The sequence below is a fragment of the Staurois parvus genome, unplaced genomic scaffold (genome assembly GCF_062004578.1).
Source record: "Staurois parvus isolate SC_StPar_1 unplaced genomic scaffold, SC_StPar_1.0 ptg000607l, whole genome shotgun sequence".
Classification (NCBI taxonomy): Eukaryota; Metazoa; Chordata; class Amphibia; order Anura; family Ranidae; genus Staurois; species Staurois parvus.
Window position 1 is genome coordinate 2959831 of NW_028318403.1, and position 17566 is coordinate 2977396.

The 17566-nt window shown below is 42.2% G+C and overlaps 1 protein-coding gene across 1 annotated transcript in view; it reads left to right on the forward strand.

Moving 5' to 3' along the window:
• Nucleotides 1-17566, forward strand: part of SMPD3 (sphingomyelin phosphodiesterase 3) — a 301127-nt gene that overhangs the window by 129463 nt on the left and 154098 nt on the right. The window contains exon 2 of the mRNA XM_089692870.1: nt 14606-14689. The gene's annotated coding sequence lies outside the window, so the exon portion shown is untranslated. The remainder of the gene's footprint in view (nt 1-14605; nt 14690-17566) is intronic.

Here is a 17566-nt window from a genome sequence, read left to right on the forward strand (position 1 = left end):
AGTAAAGCTTTCTTAATACAAAATTTACATGTGCATGTTATTTAGTGATGTTTATATCTTTTATTTATACTTCTTGAATGATTAGGTTAGCAGATTCAGCCCTATGTATAAAATTATGGGCATTCAGAATTCCACCACAACATATTTCCAAAAGCTTTTACAGTTCAAAACTAGCAAAAGAACACATTCACTTGTCACTGACTAGTCTGTAAACTAGATTTAAATATTTAGAACCTTTAGAACAGGGGTGTACAACCCTTTGACCTTCCTGGGCCACACTGGAAGAAGGGGACTTCTCTTGGGCCACACATAAAATACACTAACAATAAGAGCAAACGGGTGCCTCATCTGTAGCCACAGCACTGTCACAACATATTCAAGAATAAAGGACTGCCAGGGAAGTAAATGCCACATGGCCAGATCTAGGTGGGTATTGGGTTCCCCCCCAGATTTCAGCTTCCAAAAAAAAGAGGTTTGGCAACCCTGAGTATATGCTCATTAAATTGTTCCTTTATTTAAACATTCCACAGAAATACAAAGCCTTAGATACAGAGAAGTTACAGTAGCTGCAACATCTCTGTATCTAAGACTGTGTTTTTCTGTGGAATGCTTGAATAAAAGAAGATTTTAATGAGCATATACCCAGGCTTGCCGAATCATTGTTTTGGAAGCTGAAATCTGGAGGGGGACCCCAGAACCCCCTTAGATCCGGCCATGTGGCATTTACATCCTTGACCCTGCATCTGCTGCTGACAGTGCTATTGCAAACATGGCATCCCACCAAACATGGTATGTCAGTGCCAGCTACCACGGCTGCTACACTTGCACAGCACTCTTGGCATCCCTCTAGATGTGCCAGGACCACATGTCTAACTCTCTTGGGCTGCATGTGGCCTGCGGGACACAGGTTGGACACCCCTGCTTTAGAACATCTTGTACTGTTAGACAAATGAGGAGAAGTGGGGCAGATGTGGAAAGTGCTGACAGGTATTAGTAGGGTCTACTGATTTAATACAAATGGGTTGGGTATATCTCACTCTATCTCCATTTAAATACCAATGCATACCTTACATGTAGTAAAAACATAAAACATAGAGTGCAGCGCTAAAACAAAAATAAACGTTTGACATAAATATGTGTGACTAATATAAGTCCACTAGTATCCTGAACGGGAATTATATAGTCCACCATATAATGTCAACCGCTGTGAATATGATCCAATCTTCAATTGTAGAGGTGCTGACAGATTGCCTACTCACCGGAAGCACAATATAATTGCGCATATCTGGATCATATACATCCTGGGGTCCTGGGAGAAGACAACCTGGTGCCAAGTTCCCCTGGTAATCCCTCAGTGATACATGGGAAAGTTACAGGTCTGATCATAGGTGTTCAATCCCCGGATTTATCGCAGTGCCTGAAATACTGGTGCTGGGATGTAAGGCTCAGTGCCAGATATAGGGAATAAAGGTGCTCATAGTGTGATATTGTAGATAATGAGTTTATTATATGAGATAAAACCAATAACGTACATATATAACCGGAGAAGTTACAGCAGACTGCTGAGGGCAGTCATAAAAAGCAGAAGCACTGACCAGTATGAATCATGTGTAGGCTGCCGGACCTCCTGATCCGGCGGCGTGACGTCAAGGCGTGCGAAGGCTCCTCCTAGACGCGTTTCGTGTAAACACACGTCTGCAGTAGGGGTGATGCCATACCTTACATGTAGTTCTTGTGATTGTTTGAAAACAACATGATAAATGCAGTAAATCCCCTTTAAGGTGTCATAAAGTAATCCATAACAATCATTTTAAACATCTTTTAGTAGAATGTCTACAGAAGACTGCTAAACGATGAACTTTTGTAACTCTGGGTTACAGTAAGTCCTTCTGTTATGTCCATAATACAGTAATTGGCTATTTAAAAGATGGCAATATGTGCTGGGACTTTTAGCTTTACATACCCAGGAATAAACTGCCTTGTTTGCTGTGATCTACGACATTTATGGAATCCGATGATGTTAATCCTTGGTGGCAGATCTAGTTGACACCACACGCTGCTTTCCTGTCTCTTGCTTGTATAAATGGCAGGTGCTGCTGTATCAAGGAAATTAGACATGCATACAGAAAAATGCAAATGCAATTATCACAGCTGCATTATGTTTATTCACTGTACATCCCATCCACATTTCACATGTCTCTCCTGGCACTGACACTGTAGAGAAATGTGACTTACAGGATCCAACTTATCTACTCCTCTCCAGTGTCGTTCTACATAGCTGTACAAATATTTTAGTCAGTTTTAGTTTTCTGTCAACAGCAATCAAAGTATCCTATAATGCGATAACAGATCCTCTCACTCGCTGAGGGCAGACCACCTTCTTCATCACCTCTAATTACCTGTGAAAACTTGCCTTCATCCTCAGCAGTTCTCCTGGCATATTTATTACCAGTGTATATGTTAGGTACTTTCCAATGGAACATGAAAATTATACATTCACTGGCCACTTTATTAGGTAACACAAATTCTAATCAGTTAATCACATGGCAGCAACTCAATGCATTTAGGCATTTAGATGTGGTGAAGACGACTTGCTGAAGTTCAAACCGAGCATCATAATGGGTAAGAAAGGGGATTTAAGTGAGTTTTAATGTGCCATAGTTGTTGGTGCCAGATGGACTGGTCTGAGTATTTCAAAAACTGCTGATCTACTGGGATTTTCACACACAACCATCTTGGGTTTACAGAGAATAGTCCGAAAAAGAAAAAATAGCCAGTGAGTGGCAGTTGTATGGACGAAAATGCCTTGTAAATGTCAGAGGTCAGAGGATCTTGTGCAGACTGGTTGCTGTGACATTCAGATGGTAGGGCAGAATTTGGTGCAAACAACATGAAAGCATGGATCCATTCTGCCTTGTATCAATGGTTCAGGCTAGTGGCGGTGTAATAGTGTAGAGGATATTTTCTTGGCACTTGGAAGGTGTACTTAATAGAGTGGATGTTGAGTGTAGAGCTGGTGTTGTAAATGTACACTTACCCAGGGGCAGACTGACCATTCGAGCACTCGGGCACTGCCCGAGGGCCCGGGGTCAGTAGGGGGCCCCATGAGATGCCCCTGGTACCTTTCATTGGCTTTATCATAGGCTTTTTTGGGTGTGGGCAAGGACACAGGGGCCCCATGATCCCCTATTGCCTGGGGGCCCCATGAGTTGCCAGTCCGCACCTGCACTTACCTGTGTACGCACGGCTCAGTGTACATCATAGCTGACGGGTAGTAGAAGCATTTATGACGGAAGAGGCCAATAAGATCTCTTCTTTCAGGAAAACCCTACCTGTTGGCAATTTAAAAAAAAAATTAATCTAATGGCACTTTAAATGCGATAACGTTCCCTGTTTGTTTCAGAATTTCAACAGGACATTAGCTGTATGGGAGGGCAATGGCTTTTGTTCCAGCTCTGTAAAATAGAGGATATGGGGATCAGAATTAGATGAATGGATATTGTCAATGTGCTCATCATATATATTGCAACTGTCTGCTCCAGTGTCTATGAGCTCAACGTGACCCTCTTTACACTCAAAGCAGAGGAAACGTTGGGTAAAAGTGAAGATCGCACAAACTACTCACCATCTCCTGACCCCCCCCCCCCATTGTATTGTTTAGGCCTTTCATTAACCTTCCAGTTCACAGGTATAAGAAAATGTTGACTCAGCAAAAGTAAAATGCAGCACAGTCCCAAATTTTGTAGGCAACCCACCATGCATCTTATTGAGGAATGATTTTTCAATTTTTTGTCCCATGAAGAAACATTCCAATAAAATCCGCCATCATACTTAAAATTCCAACATTTTAGGTCTGTTAGTTTGAAGTTAAAATTACAGATACATTTATTAGTCTTGTATCTGGGTTATCTGTTATTACTGATTTGGCTTTCTTAGTTCGATTTTTTTGTTGGGTTAACCTGTTGGGCTTGTACTGGTTATGTTAGTCTGACAAGAAACTAGTAGAATAATTTCTATTGTATATAGTCATGATGGGTCTTATATTGTTGTGTAAGGCAAGGTTACCCCCACACTTCTTTTTTGTTGTATCTCTTACTGTATGCTCTCCCTTGTTTGGTTGACACTTCACATTTATGCACTTTTTTAAAATTTTACTGCTTGCTTGCCTTGTGTATTTTTTTGTGATTATTAAAGTATAAAACAATCCATTCAGGGTTTAAGAATGAAAGGCAAGGAAAAACATATATATATATATATATATATATATATATATATATATATATATAGTATATATATATATATATAGTGTATATATATATATTCAAAAGTATTTGGACACTCCTCCAAATCATTGGATTCAGGTGTATAAAATCAAGCACCTAGGCATGCAGACTGCTTCTACAAACATTTGTGAAAGAATGGGTCGCACTCAGGAGCTCAAACGTGGTACTGTGATAGGTTGCAATAAGTCCGTGAAATTTCCTTGCTACTAAATATTCCACGACCAACTGTTAGTGGTATTATAACAAAGTGGAAGCAACTGAGAACAACAGCAACTCAGCCACAAAGTGGAAGACCACTTAAAATGACAGGGCGGGGTCGACGCATGCTGAAACGCACAGTGCGCAGAAGTCGCCAACTGTCTACTGTCAATACTGTAGATAAAGACCTCCAAACTTGGTGTGCCTTTCAGATTAGCACAACAACAGTGCATAGAGAGCTTCATGGAATGGGATTCCATGGCTGTGTAGCTGCACCCATACCTCACATCACCAAGTGCAATGCAAAGCGTCGGATGTAGTGGTTCAAAGCACACCGCCACTGGACTCTAGAGCAGTGGAGACGTGTTCTCTGGCGTGACGAATTCTCTATCTGGAAATCCGATAGACATGTCTGAGGTTGGCGGTTGTCAGGAGAACTGTACTTGCCTGACTGCATTGTGCCAAGTGTAAAGTTTGGTGGAGGGGGATTATGGTATGGGGTTGTTTTTCAGGGGTTGGACTTGGCCCCTTAGTTCCAGTGAAGGCAACACTTAAGGCGTTAGCCTATCAAGACATTTTGGACAATTTCATGCTCCCAACTTTGTGGGAACAGTTTGGAGATGGCCCCTTCCTGTTCCAACATGACTGCGCACCAGTGCACAAAGCAAGGTCCATAAAGACATGGATGAGAGAGTTTGGTGTGGAAGAACTTGACTGGCCTGCACAGAGTCCTGACCTCAATTCGATAGAACACCTTTGGAATGAATTAGAGAGGAGACTGCAAGCCAGGCCTTCTCGTCCGGCATCAGTGCCTGACCTCACAAATGCACTTCTGGAAGAATGGTCAAACATTCCCATAGACACACTCCTAAACCTTGTGGACAACCTTCCCAGAAGAGGTGAAGCTGTTATAGCTGCAAAGGGCGGGCCAACTCAATATTGAACCCTACAGACTAAGACTGGGTTGCCATAAAAGTTCATGTACGTGTATAGCCAATACTTTTTGCAATATAGTGTATATATATCTCATTATAAATACCCCTTTTTCTTTTTATATAAGTGATCACATGACCTCTGTTATCAGCTGGAAAATTGGATTAGAGAGGTGGTGATGGGGACTGCAGGGAGGAGGGGGGTGTCAGTAAGAGGCAAAGAAAGAGCAATACACTGCTCTTCCAAGTGAATGGTTGTGCAGGAGGTGTGTCAGCACAAGTCTGACCATTGGAAGACAGGCATGCTGTGCTCACAGCACAACCAGAAAACTGACTACGCTGAGAAGGATGTACTCTCATGCTTAACATGGTCAGTTTGTAATAGGAAAGCAGAGAGGCTAGCTAGATCACCAGGTATTTCACACAAAGGAACCAATGCAAAGGGAACAGAATACTTCTTAACACAAGTACAAAGTACAACAAGCACATATCAGGAATCTGAAATGATGGGATAATAAACACTTTCAAATCAATAAAAGTTGGAATAAAAGATGGGGTTGTCTTTTTAGGCCCTGTTCACAGTATTGTGTTGTGAGAACAAGCGTGTTCCCATTAGCGGTCATGCGAGACAACACTCACTGCTTCACATGCTGCAGTGTGGTGCCATTCATTCTCAATGGCACTCCAACGCACCTTGCCAACAGAATTAGAATGTAAGCTTGCTTCTCTGGAGCACAGACTGACAGAAATGTGTACTCTTTAAAGCCCAACTAAACTTTTAAAAGGGTGTCAGTCTTACGGTTATTTTTCTTTAAAAAGCAACCACAGTGTGAATAGAAAAGCCTTCCAGCATGCTGCAGAGAATGCCCTTTGTGTGGAAGCACTGGTCTCTCTGCAGAAGTCCAGCACACCCCCTTCCAATCATCAATTAACAGGAAGCCTGCGTTTTTCTGATTGCAGCTATAACTGTGACTCAGGAGGGGACATGACATGCCGAAACTCTGCAGAGACCACTGCTTCCACACAGAGCAAGCGTCCTTCCCTGCATCATGCTGGCAGGGGCCAGGCTTTTCTACTCAGGATGTGGCTGCTTTGAGAAAAAAAACTGTGATACTCTGGACACACTATTGTGTTGATGCACCTGGATTGTATTTATGTGATCAAAACTGAAACTTTAATTAGGCTTTAAAGCTCTAAGAGACAGTATTATATTTGGACAACATATAAAAAAAAGATTATATCAATGCTTAAAATAGTTATTATATTAAAAACAAAAACACATAAAGCCCAAAGGATATTTCATATCTGACATATATATACATTTCCCAGCTATTTAATGTCAGCACATAACATTGATATGGCTATATGGATCTCTCTAATGATAATTTGATGCTTTTCTTTCTTCTTTCCATTCCTTATCATTGTTTTGGCCGCTCTTGTTTCCATCCCATCTTTGCTAATTGATTTATTGCTAATTGACAATCTTGGTGTTCAGGACACTGAGCCGCCATCACTCTTCCACATGGCTTTATTGAATTAGGCAGCTCATTACCTCCTGATGTAAAAGCTAACCAGGTTAGGGTTTTCCTGTGATGTCATCATAGCGACCTACTGGGAACTCACAACAGAAATCTGCTCTGAAATGTGGAAAACCTTTTCTCTGGTAGAAATAGGAAATCCATGACATGAAAAGCCTAACAATGGAAAAGCAATTTATTTTTCACTGTAGAAATAAAAGTTCTTATAAAAATAAATATTCACCGACTTTATTAGGTATACCTTGCTAGTACGGGGTTGGACCCCCTTTTGCCTTCAGAACTGCTTTAATTCTTCATGGCATAGATTCAACAAGGTGTTGGAAAGATTTTGGTCCATATTGACATGATAGCATCACGCAGTTGCTGCAGATTTGTCAGCTGCACATCCATAATGCAAATCTCCCGTTCCACCACATCCCAAAGATGCTCTATTGAGATCTGGTGACTATGGAGACCATTGGCGTACAGTGAACTCATTGTCATGTTCAAGAAACCAGTTTGGCATGACTTGAGCTTTGTAACATGGTGCATTATCCTGCTGGAAGTAGCCATCAGAAGATGAGCACACTGTCGTCATAAAGGGATGGACATGGTCAGCAACAATACTCAGGTAGGCCATGGCATTTAAAGTATGCTTAATTGGTACTAAGGGGCCCAAAGTGTGCCAAGAAAATATCCCCAACACCATTACACCACCACCACCAGCCTGAACTGTTGATACAAGCAGGGCTGCTGTTAGAAATCATGGGGCCCTGTACAGCCTACCTGACAGGGCCCCCTCTAACCCCACCCTTGACCCCCCTGGCCCTGCCCTTGACCCTACCCCTGACCCCTCCCCTGACTCTATCTCAAAACCAAATGCAGCTTTATCTTTAAGTGCATCCAGTAGAAGGGGGAGCAGTTACAAATAGAGTTACAAATTTAAGTGTAAATGAGGCCTAAGGCTAAAGGGTTTTTTTTTTGTGCCTTACATTTAGAGTGCAGAGTTCAGGAGTGAGTTACATTCAAAGTGCAGGATTCAGGAGTGCGCTACATACAGAGTGCAGGGTTCAGGTATGCTCTACGTACAGAGTGAATTGTTCAGGGCTGCGTTATGTGCAGAGTGCAGGGTTCAAGAGTGCGTTACATATAGAGTGCAGGGTCCAGGATTGTGCTACATACAGAGTGCAGGGTTCAAGAATGTGCTACATTAAGAGTGCAGGATTCAGGAGTGTGCTATGTACAGTGTGCAAGGTTCAGGAGTGCGCAACGTGCAGAGTTCAGGAGTGCCTTACATTTAGAGTGCAGAGTGAATTGTTCAGGGCTGTATTATGTGCAGAGTGCAGGGTTCAAGAGTGTGTTACATATAGAATGCAGGGTCCAGGAGTGCATTATGCACAGAGTGCAGCATTCAGGAGTACGCTACATACACAGTGCAGGGTTAAGGAGTGCATGACATTCATAATGCAGGATTTAGGATTAGGTTAGTGCAGGAGTGCATATCTCACAGACCAGTTTACAATTCTCTGCCCTTCCCAGTACAGAGCTCTCCTCCATATTTATTCCCCCTCCCCCTCCAGTACATAGTTCTTCTCTCCTCCCTGCCCAGTACAGGGTGCCCCTTTCCTCCTATTCCAGACCTTTCCTCTCCTCCCTCTCAGTGCTCCTCTCCTCCACAGATAATAATATACTGTGGCTAGAGCTGTGTCCCTTGTTCAGTCCAGTCCTGTCCCGCCTCCTCCTCGTTCCACCCCGCCCCTCCTCTGAAGTATATGCAGGGAGAGCTTGAGTGTGCTGCCGGGATCGCTGTCACTAATAAAAAACAGAAGCTGGGCTTCTGTGTTTATAAATGACTTTAATGAGTGGCAATGCAAGGGGTCAGCTCAGAAGGTTTCGGAGGAAAAAAAAGCCCTGTTACTAGTACATTATAAGCCATGGCCTGGCTGGGCCCCCCTGTCAAAGAGAAGGATCCAGGCAACCTACAGGAGGCTACCCCCTTATCGGCGGCCCTGGATACAAGGCAGGATGGATCCATGCTTTCATGCTGTTAACGCAAAATTCTGACCCTACCATCTGAATGTCGCAGCTGAAATCGAGACTCGTCAGACCAGGCAATGTTTGTCCAATCTTCTATTGTCCAAATTTGGTGAGCCTGTGTGACTTGTAACCTCTTGTTCTTAGCTGCCAGGAGTGGCACCTGGTGTGGTCTTCTGCTGCTGTAGCCCATCTGCTTCAAGGTTCGACTTCTGCTTTCAGAGGTGGTTTTTTGCATACCTTGGTTGTAACGAGTAGTTATTTGAGTTATTGTTGCCTTTCTATCATCTCAAACCAGTCTGCATATTCTCCTCTGACCTCTGACATCAACAAGGTATTTTTGTCCACACAACTGCTGCTCACTGGATGTTTTTTCAAAACATTCTCTGTAAACCCTAGAGATGGTTGTGCGTGAAAATCCCAGTAGATCAGCAGATTTTGAAATACTCAGACCAGCCCGTCTGGTACCAACAACCATGCCATGTTCAAAGTCACTTAAATCCCCTTAATTCTCCATTCTCCTGCTCAGTTCTGCCATGTGATTGGCTGATTAGCAATTTGTGTTACCAAGCATTTGAACAGGTGTACCTAATAAAGTGGCCAGTGAGTGTATATTTTATAAATGTATTTATTTAATCATTATTTATTGCACCTACAAAATATGTAAAACCAACATTTCATATTCCTGATAAATGCCTGCTGTACCATGTACTTATATGAAAAAGTATTCTGTTCTGTTTGTATTGCTTTCTTTGTGTGAAATTCCTTGTGTTCCTGCCAGTCCCTTTGCTTTCCTATTAAAAACTGACCATTCTAGGCATGAGAGCACACTGTGGTCAGTTCTCTGTGCTGAGCTTGTTCTTCTCCAATGATCAGGCTTGGGCTGACACGCACCCTCTGCACAGCCATTCACTGGGAATACCAGTATGCTATTGTTTCTCCTCCCCCAGCTTTCTAAGATCCCTATGCAGCTGAAAACAGAGGGTATGTTTTAAAAAAATATAGAAATACAATGTGTTACCTATTTCTATTTGTAATACTTATACATAAATGTTTGCCTTTAATTTCTATTTTAAACTGAATTGGTTGTTTAACAAGGCCAGGGTTCACATATTCTTTAACCACTTCCCGACCGGCCGTTGTATATAAACGGCCGGACGGTTGCACTGCAGGGTCGGGTGGCCGTTTATAAATGGCCTCCCCGCACCCTGCACCTCCCCGGGAGCGCGCAGCACCGTGATCCAGTGCCCGCTGTGTCCTCCGGACACAGTGAAACACCAATCGTCGGACGGGACCTCTGTACGAGGTCCCAATCATGTGATCACTGATTGGCCAATCAGTGATCACATGCAAAGTAGTAAGCAAGATGTCACTTCTGACATCATCGCTTACCACGTGTGAAATCTGTGAATGATCACAGAGGTCACATGGTACAAGGCTATTCACAATAGCCTTGTAGGATGTGACAAGCTGCGACCAATCACAGCTCACTCAGTAATTCTCAATGGCTGCAAGAATGCAGACAGAGAGAAAGAGAAATCATTGCTTTTACATGCTATATGGGTGTAAAAGCAATCAGTGTAAAAAAAAAAAAATCTTCATCACCCCCCAAAAGCAGTACAGTGTCACCATGGTGACACTGTACTGCTAGGGTGACAGTATGTAAAAAAAAATAATAAAATAAATAATAATATAAAAAAAAATAAAAATGTAAAAAAATGTTTAAAAATATAATTTTTGGTTATAAACTATTTTAGCTTTTTTTTTTTTTACTAAAAAGATAATGGAATACATTTTGGCCAAGATTTATGATTAAATATTATTTATTTTTTAAAATTTTATATTTCAAAATTTTTGGACATTTTCATTTACATATTTAAAAAAAAAATTAAAATTCCCAGCGGTGAATAAATACCACCAAAATAAGGTTTTATCTGTCTCAAAAAAATGGTAAAAAATTCATATGGGTACAGTGTTGCATGACCGTGCAATTGTCATTCAAAGTGTGATAGCTCTGAAAGCTGAAAATTGCCCTGGTCAGGAAGGGGGTAAAAGTGTCCGGACTGGAAGTGGTTAAAGAGATTTTAACAGGATAAATACACAATTACAATGTGTAAACTGTGTCTTATAGTATGTTTTCAGCACTGCATGTACAACAGTTTGTGGCTAAGAACAAGAAACAGATTGAACAGGGTGCATGCTGTCTAATTTTAGAGCATCCCACTAATGGTGTTAGTGTAACACACCTCTCAAGCTTTCATTACATCATCTGGCTTTCTGTATGCCTTTAAAAAGGGACACATTTTAATTCTAGAGTACAGCACAAAAAGTTCTTCATAATAACTACAACGTATCTTCAAATAGACTTGGCTTGTTTTTGAATTTTTTAGAGTTTTCCAACAGTTTAGGCAATATTAATAATTGGCTATGACTCCAAGGATGTATATTTTAGGAAACCACTGGGCTTTACCTTCAGTTGATGAACATTTCTAATTTTGATCATGTGTAAAAAATCAGGGGAGAGGGAATGTAGGGGTGATGGCCATAGCAAGCATTTACTCATTCAGTTTATATTTTATTTTCTACATTAAAAACGTTATGGTTGGATTGCAACTGGTTTCAAAAGTGACACCTCCATTTACTATTCCCTTAGTATAGCTCTCCCCCACCATGCTGTTATTCAACCTGTAAGGTATTTATTTTAATTGCCCACCTTTTTAATTTCAGTACATTTTGATTAGAGCAGATTTCCATCCAAAATAAATAATATTACCTAATAAAAGATAAATGTAAAAAGCAGCTTTTTCTACATTACTCACTGGAGCTGTGGTCCACAGTAGTTCTTTTCTGCTACTAGAAGTTCAGGTTAAGGCTCAATTCATACTTTTCCAGAACGTGCAACATAGTGTACAGAGAATGCCCATTTTGCCATGCGTTTTGGAAACGCACTGCAAATGCACGTCACACTTGAAAGGCTATTTATTGGTAATGGCACCCCAAAGGCATAAAACATGTTACAAATGTGGCAAAACACCCAGTGAAAAAAAAGGCACCTTGCTCCGCTGCAAAAAAGGTTTTGGATCTTCTTAGGGGCATTTGTCGCTTGAATGGGCTGCTATAATCTCGACGAGCAGAAAAAACACTGCGAGTATGAATGCAAGTCCCCTTTACGCTCAGGTATGAACCCAGTCTGAATGACGGCCAGCATTATTCAACCTTCTGCCTTTGAGTCCAGTCCAACATGGGCCTGCCCAGTGGTGTATTTAGGCTTTGAGTCCAGTCCATCATGGGCCTGCCCAGTGGTGTATTTAGGCTTTGAGTCCAGTCCAACATGGGCCTGCCCAGTGGTGTATTTAGGCTTTGAGTCCAGTCCAACATGGGCCTGCCCAGTGGTGTATTTAGGCTTTGAGTCCAGTCCAACATGGGCCTGCCCAGTGGTGTATTTAGGCTTTGAGTCCAGTCCATCATGGGCCTGCCCAGTGGTGTATTTAGGCTTTGTGCTGCCCTAGGCAACACAAAAATCAGCCCCCCCCCCCCGCAGACAGAGCCTGGCACCAACCACCCCCTCTCCCCCCTGCAGAGAGAGCCTGACATTGACCAACAACACCCCCCTACCCGAGAGAGCCTTCCACTACCACTGCCCCCAATACACCGGCCACTGAAACCGCCCCTTCCCCGGGGAGAGAGAGACACTGATCTTCACAAACATCCCCAGGAACAAGAGTCGGGGCTCTGCATACACCGTCAAGCAGCCTGAAGCCTCTCTTAGATCCCACCTGGTCCCCATGCCATGTCTGTCCCTTCTTCCAGGGGGTGGTGCTGCCCCCCTTGAAAAATGCTGCCCTAGGCAAATGCCTTGTTTGCCTTGTGGTAAATACGCCCCTGGGCCTGCCCCCAACCCGTGACTGGACAGTGAAAAGGGAGCATAACATGGATGAGCTCATCTTTCTGGCACTCTGCTTTCTTACGCTGTTAGTGTTCAGATGTTCCTTTGCTGCTTTTCCCTCTCCCACTTTGAGATCTGATGTACAGATTAGCAAGAGGCTGTAATACCGGTTCATTTTTAGATGCTGGCACTGCTTGCATTTAAAGGGCTAGTTCACCTTTTCTGTAAAAAAATAAAGAGGTGAACTAACACCCTACACTCTTTCCACCCACCCCATTTCCAGCTGCACTTACCTCTGTGGGTGATGAGCAGTCAGTGCCCATGCAGCTGTCTAGGGATTTGAAATCATTGCTCTTCTCCCCCTTCTTTCTGGAGGGCTTCTGGGATGGAACAATCTGAGTTGCTCTGATCTATTCTGGAAGCCCTGCAGAAAGAAGTGGACGAAGAACAGGGATTTCAAATCTCAGGACCCCTGCACTAGCTGTGTGGGTACTGACAGCTCATCACCCACAGAGGGAAGTACATGGGGGACCAGGGCATGGGGATAAATTCACTTTTTACATTTTTTTTTGGCAAGATGAACTGTGACAGACCCAATCAGGACAGGGGCTTTTGGAGGGGATTGCAGGCTATCCTTCTGCCCACTGCCTATTGGTCCTGGCATTTGAGGGGGCTGTATTCTTTGGGTGGTATGTGCCTGGGTAACCTTTGGAGTAGTTTTACTTCTGATTCAAGTCCATGTCTCCCCGAAACACACAGACTCTGAGAACTAGAGGACTCGGATACAGATTTGGGGCCTTTGTGTTTTGTTGGGGTATGGACAGCCCAAACCCCCTTCTAGACTCAGAGACTCAAAACAGAAGATTATAATCGGCTCAAAACAACCTGATGCCGGGGTCTCCTGTTGTTATGTGTAATCTGTTCATTATGCTATTATGTGTTTACTGTTATAATGTGTAGCTGTGTTTGCCTATCCTGTCTAGGTGTGAAGTGTCTTTCTGCCATTTTGTAATTTCCCCTTTGTGTACCTCCTAGGTGTGATTTCCCATTGTTAATTGAATAACCCATTGTTTCTGTCTGTTTGCTTATCCTCCTGGAGATTACTGCAGGATGTCTTTAGTTTTGTGTCAACTTTATCTCATTACCTAACCATTATGGGATGTTTACCCCAATGTGTAAAATTTGTTTTTATTGTTCATGTGGTGACTGACCCTATTTTTGAAGTGTGTGAAAACCTGTATTTCTGTTCAATAAAGTTGTTCCTTTGGTTTTACCTCAACATCTTGTCTGTGTATGAGGCTTGAAATAAAGGGTTGGTATTAGCAATCGGTCTGCTTGAAGGGTTTGGAGGGCAGGAGGGACTGTTTGGCGGAGGCACCCAGTGAGGGTGCCAGGCAGTCCTGCGTATGAACTTACACTTCACAAATAAAAATAAAATACATTTAATAATTTATTAATAAATACAGAACTGCATTATTTGTGTCTTCTATATCTGCCAGCGTTCATCTTTATGCTAGCAACTTAGCTTCTTTCTAGCCTTAAATCAATAATAGTTACTCCGCCATTCTACAGTGTTCTAGATTGATAGTAATGAATCAAATTTCAGCCTTCACAAAAGCCAGAATGGTGAAAAATGATTTATAATTGGTTTGTTTGGGTTGTTACATTATGAACATTGCTTTTTATCATATTAAGTTGTACAGCTTGAAATTTGGAATTCTGAAATTCTGCATTAACTTTTTTTGTCTTTGTCAGATACAAGCAGAAAATTGGGTGATGCGATAAAAACTCTCCGAGGGCATTGTGGAATCCATCCTGTCCAGTCGGTGGTTCAAACCGGTGAGTTATTTTGTGTCTTATCACTTATAATGAGCCAGAATTATCTCATATATAGTTTCTGACACTGGTTTAATGTATTGATCTGCCCTCCTCTTTATCCTGTAATGTAGTTTAGTTTGTCTTAAAACATTCCTAAATCAGTTTCCTAAACCTAATCTATTTTTCATGGCTTCTTTCTAACCTAATATGCAAAAATGTAATTATTACTGTGGGAAAAAGAGCAGATAGCCCCTTTCCCATTCTCAGCTGTCAAAGTAAGCTTGCCCCGATGATTGGGAGTAACAAGGAAAGGACGCTATTAGGGAGTGTACAATGAAGAAGGCATTTATTAATATATTAAAAGCAAGGTTAAAAATAGCTTGAGCTTTCTGCTGTGTTTCCTCGAGGAGTTGTTGTGGTCCTCTCCCCATTGACACATAGCTACTCCCACATAAAAGGACGACTGGGCTGGTGATCAGAGATGTACAAAAAACATATATTTGGCATGTGACCCTGAGTGGAAATATTCCCCCATTTAAGTCAGAATGGGACTTGCAGACAGTGACAGCTGCTGGGCAATATTTAACTATCAGACCTGCAATCACAGTACTTGGCAGTGGGAGGTCTTCCATCATCAACTCACTTTATGGCGCTGGGATAAAGTGTTCCTAAACCCAGGACCTTGTATTACTATATTTGATTTCCCACAGTACACAGAACATGGAAATGCAATTATTTTAGTAAATATAAACTGCTAAATCGTTTTGTGACTTCTATCAGTGTCCGGCCTAGCACTAATTAATCTTGTAGTTTTCATTCTCCCTTAATTGTCCTATGATACTGCATAACCCCTGCTAAATACCTTTTCTCATCAGCAGTATATAACAGTCTTGTGACTTCAGCTGAGCACTGGTTAAAGCTTGTAGGAGGAGTTTTCTTTCTGATCTAGGAGAATACAGAACCTCTGACCTCTGTCTGGACAGTGCTGATTGGCCCTGTGCTGATCACATGCACTCTCCCAAAAAAAAAATATCTAGCAATACACAACAAACTGAGCATGTGCAGCTTGCCCCCAAGGCTCTGTTCTATCAGCAGATGGATTGTGGACAGTAGAAAAAGGGGAGGATCAGAGAAGACAGGATCAAACATCCTTTTTACACAATGTGAAGGATTAACCCCTTAGGTTCTACAGTGAGTATAATAAGCATGCTTTACTGTATATACAGACTGATTTTACCGTTGTGGGTTTAGTAACACTTTAAGCAACCAATTACAGAGAGCTACAAAGGAAGTCAATGACAGAGGCCTACAAAGCTGAGAAATGTGTGCTCATGGAGGAAGCTACATGATAAGGATCATTGGTGATGATGGCATGGTATTTTATGTATTCATTATATATATATATATATATATATATATATAATGATGTGGGAGCTCAGGATCACCACCAGCTGTTTGTAAATGTGACAGTTTTTATTGAACTTGTAAACAATCCATAACATAAAACAGCTTTTTTTCCGCACACGAACACATAATAGTCCATAACTCTGGCATGACAGAAGACAAGAGAATGGCTCACTATACCAGTCCCACACAGGATTTTGGTGTTTCCTGGCTGCTTCAGGAGTCCCAAAGAGGAGGTATTCACAGTACAGTAACCGTGGCTCAATTCTACGCTAGTCCACCCTGCTCACTGTGTTTGCTCTGTCCCTCACAGAGAGGTACCAACTGATTCTGCTTCCTTTTCTGGACTCTGATGTACCCCTTGTAAAGTTTGGGGGTTGGTTAGCTCAGCGTAAGTCTCCAAAGTCAGTGCAGTCTATGCCAGCTATGCTATTTAAGGGCTTGTAGGCCAACTTTTATTAAAAAGAAAGGAAATGTCCAACAAAACGAACAGTTGCCCATACAGGGGTTTCCACCATCAACACAAAATAACATAAGATTCAACCTCCTGGCTCTCTTTAGCAGCACTGCTGCTTTGGCCTTGTACCTACTGGCCATGTAACACAGCATGCTGTACCTCTGTTAGCACTCTTTCTTGAAGCTCCCTGCTGCTCTGCTGACACCTTCACTGTGCAGACAAACACACTTGTTGCTGCACCCCTGCACCCACATGGACTCCTTGAGAGGATGGATCCCAGAAACCTAGTCCTGAGTCTACAAAAAAAACAGCTCACACTTGCAAGCAAGGTGACGGTTGTAACCATCCCTCCCAGATCACTACAAAATCTCCAGGCTCCAAGTCCCAAACCGGATTTTACCAACCAGTGAGGAAACTGAAAAAACAGTTTTCTCCAAATAAAACAAGCCCCCTGGAGCCCCTCAACCTGTGTAGTTGAGAATCCTGGGTGATATAACATCCTTTTAACACCATGACAGGGCACTGCACTGTCATACCCTTTAGGATGAAAGTCCCTGTAATTGGGGTTTGGAGATTCTTTCACCCAAATATCTCTCCGAATCCCCAAATTCCAGGTCCTTAATGAGGACTTATTGTACCAATCTAGAGAGTACTGAAAACCATTCTTCTCTTCACATCAACCAGATAAACCCCGGTACCCATCAACCTGCATGGGTGATAACTAGAGATGAGCGAATTTCTCAAAAATTCGATTCGGCTGATTCGGCGAATTCCAGTATGAAATTCGATTCGATGCGAATTAATTCGCTACGAATTTAACTTATTAAAAGGGTTTCTAGGCTTCAGAGAGCCTTTAAATTAGTGCAGAACACTGTACCTTTAATTTAAATGCCCTTGGAGATGAAAACAAATGGAAACAAATAGATACAATGTTTCAACCGCTGTATGGAAGGAATGTCCCAGAACTGTCAGAAATAGTCTATTTCTGACAGTTCTGGGACATTCACTCCATACAGCGGTTTCAACCGCTGTATGGA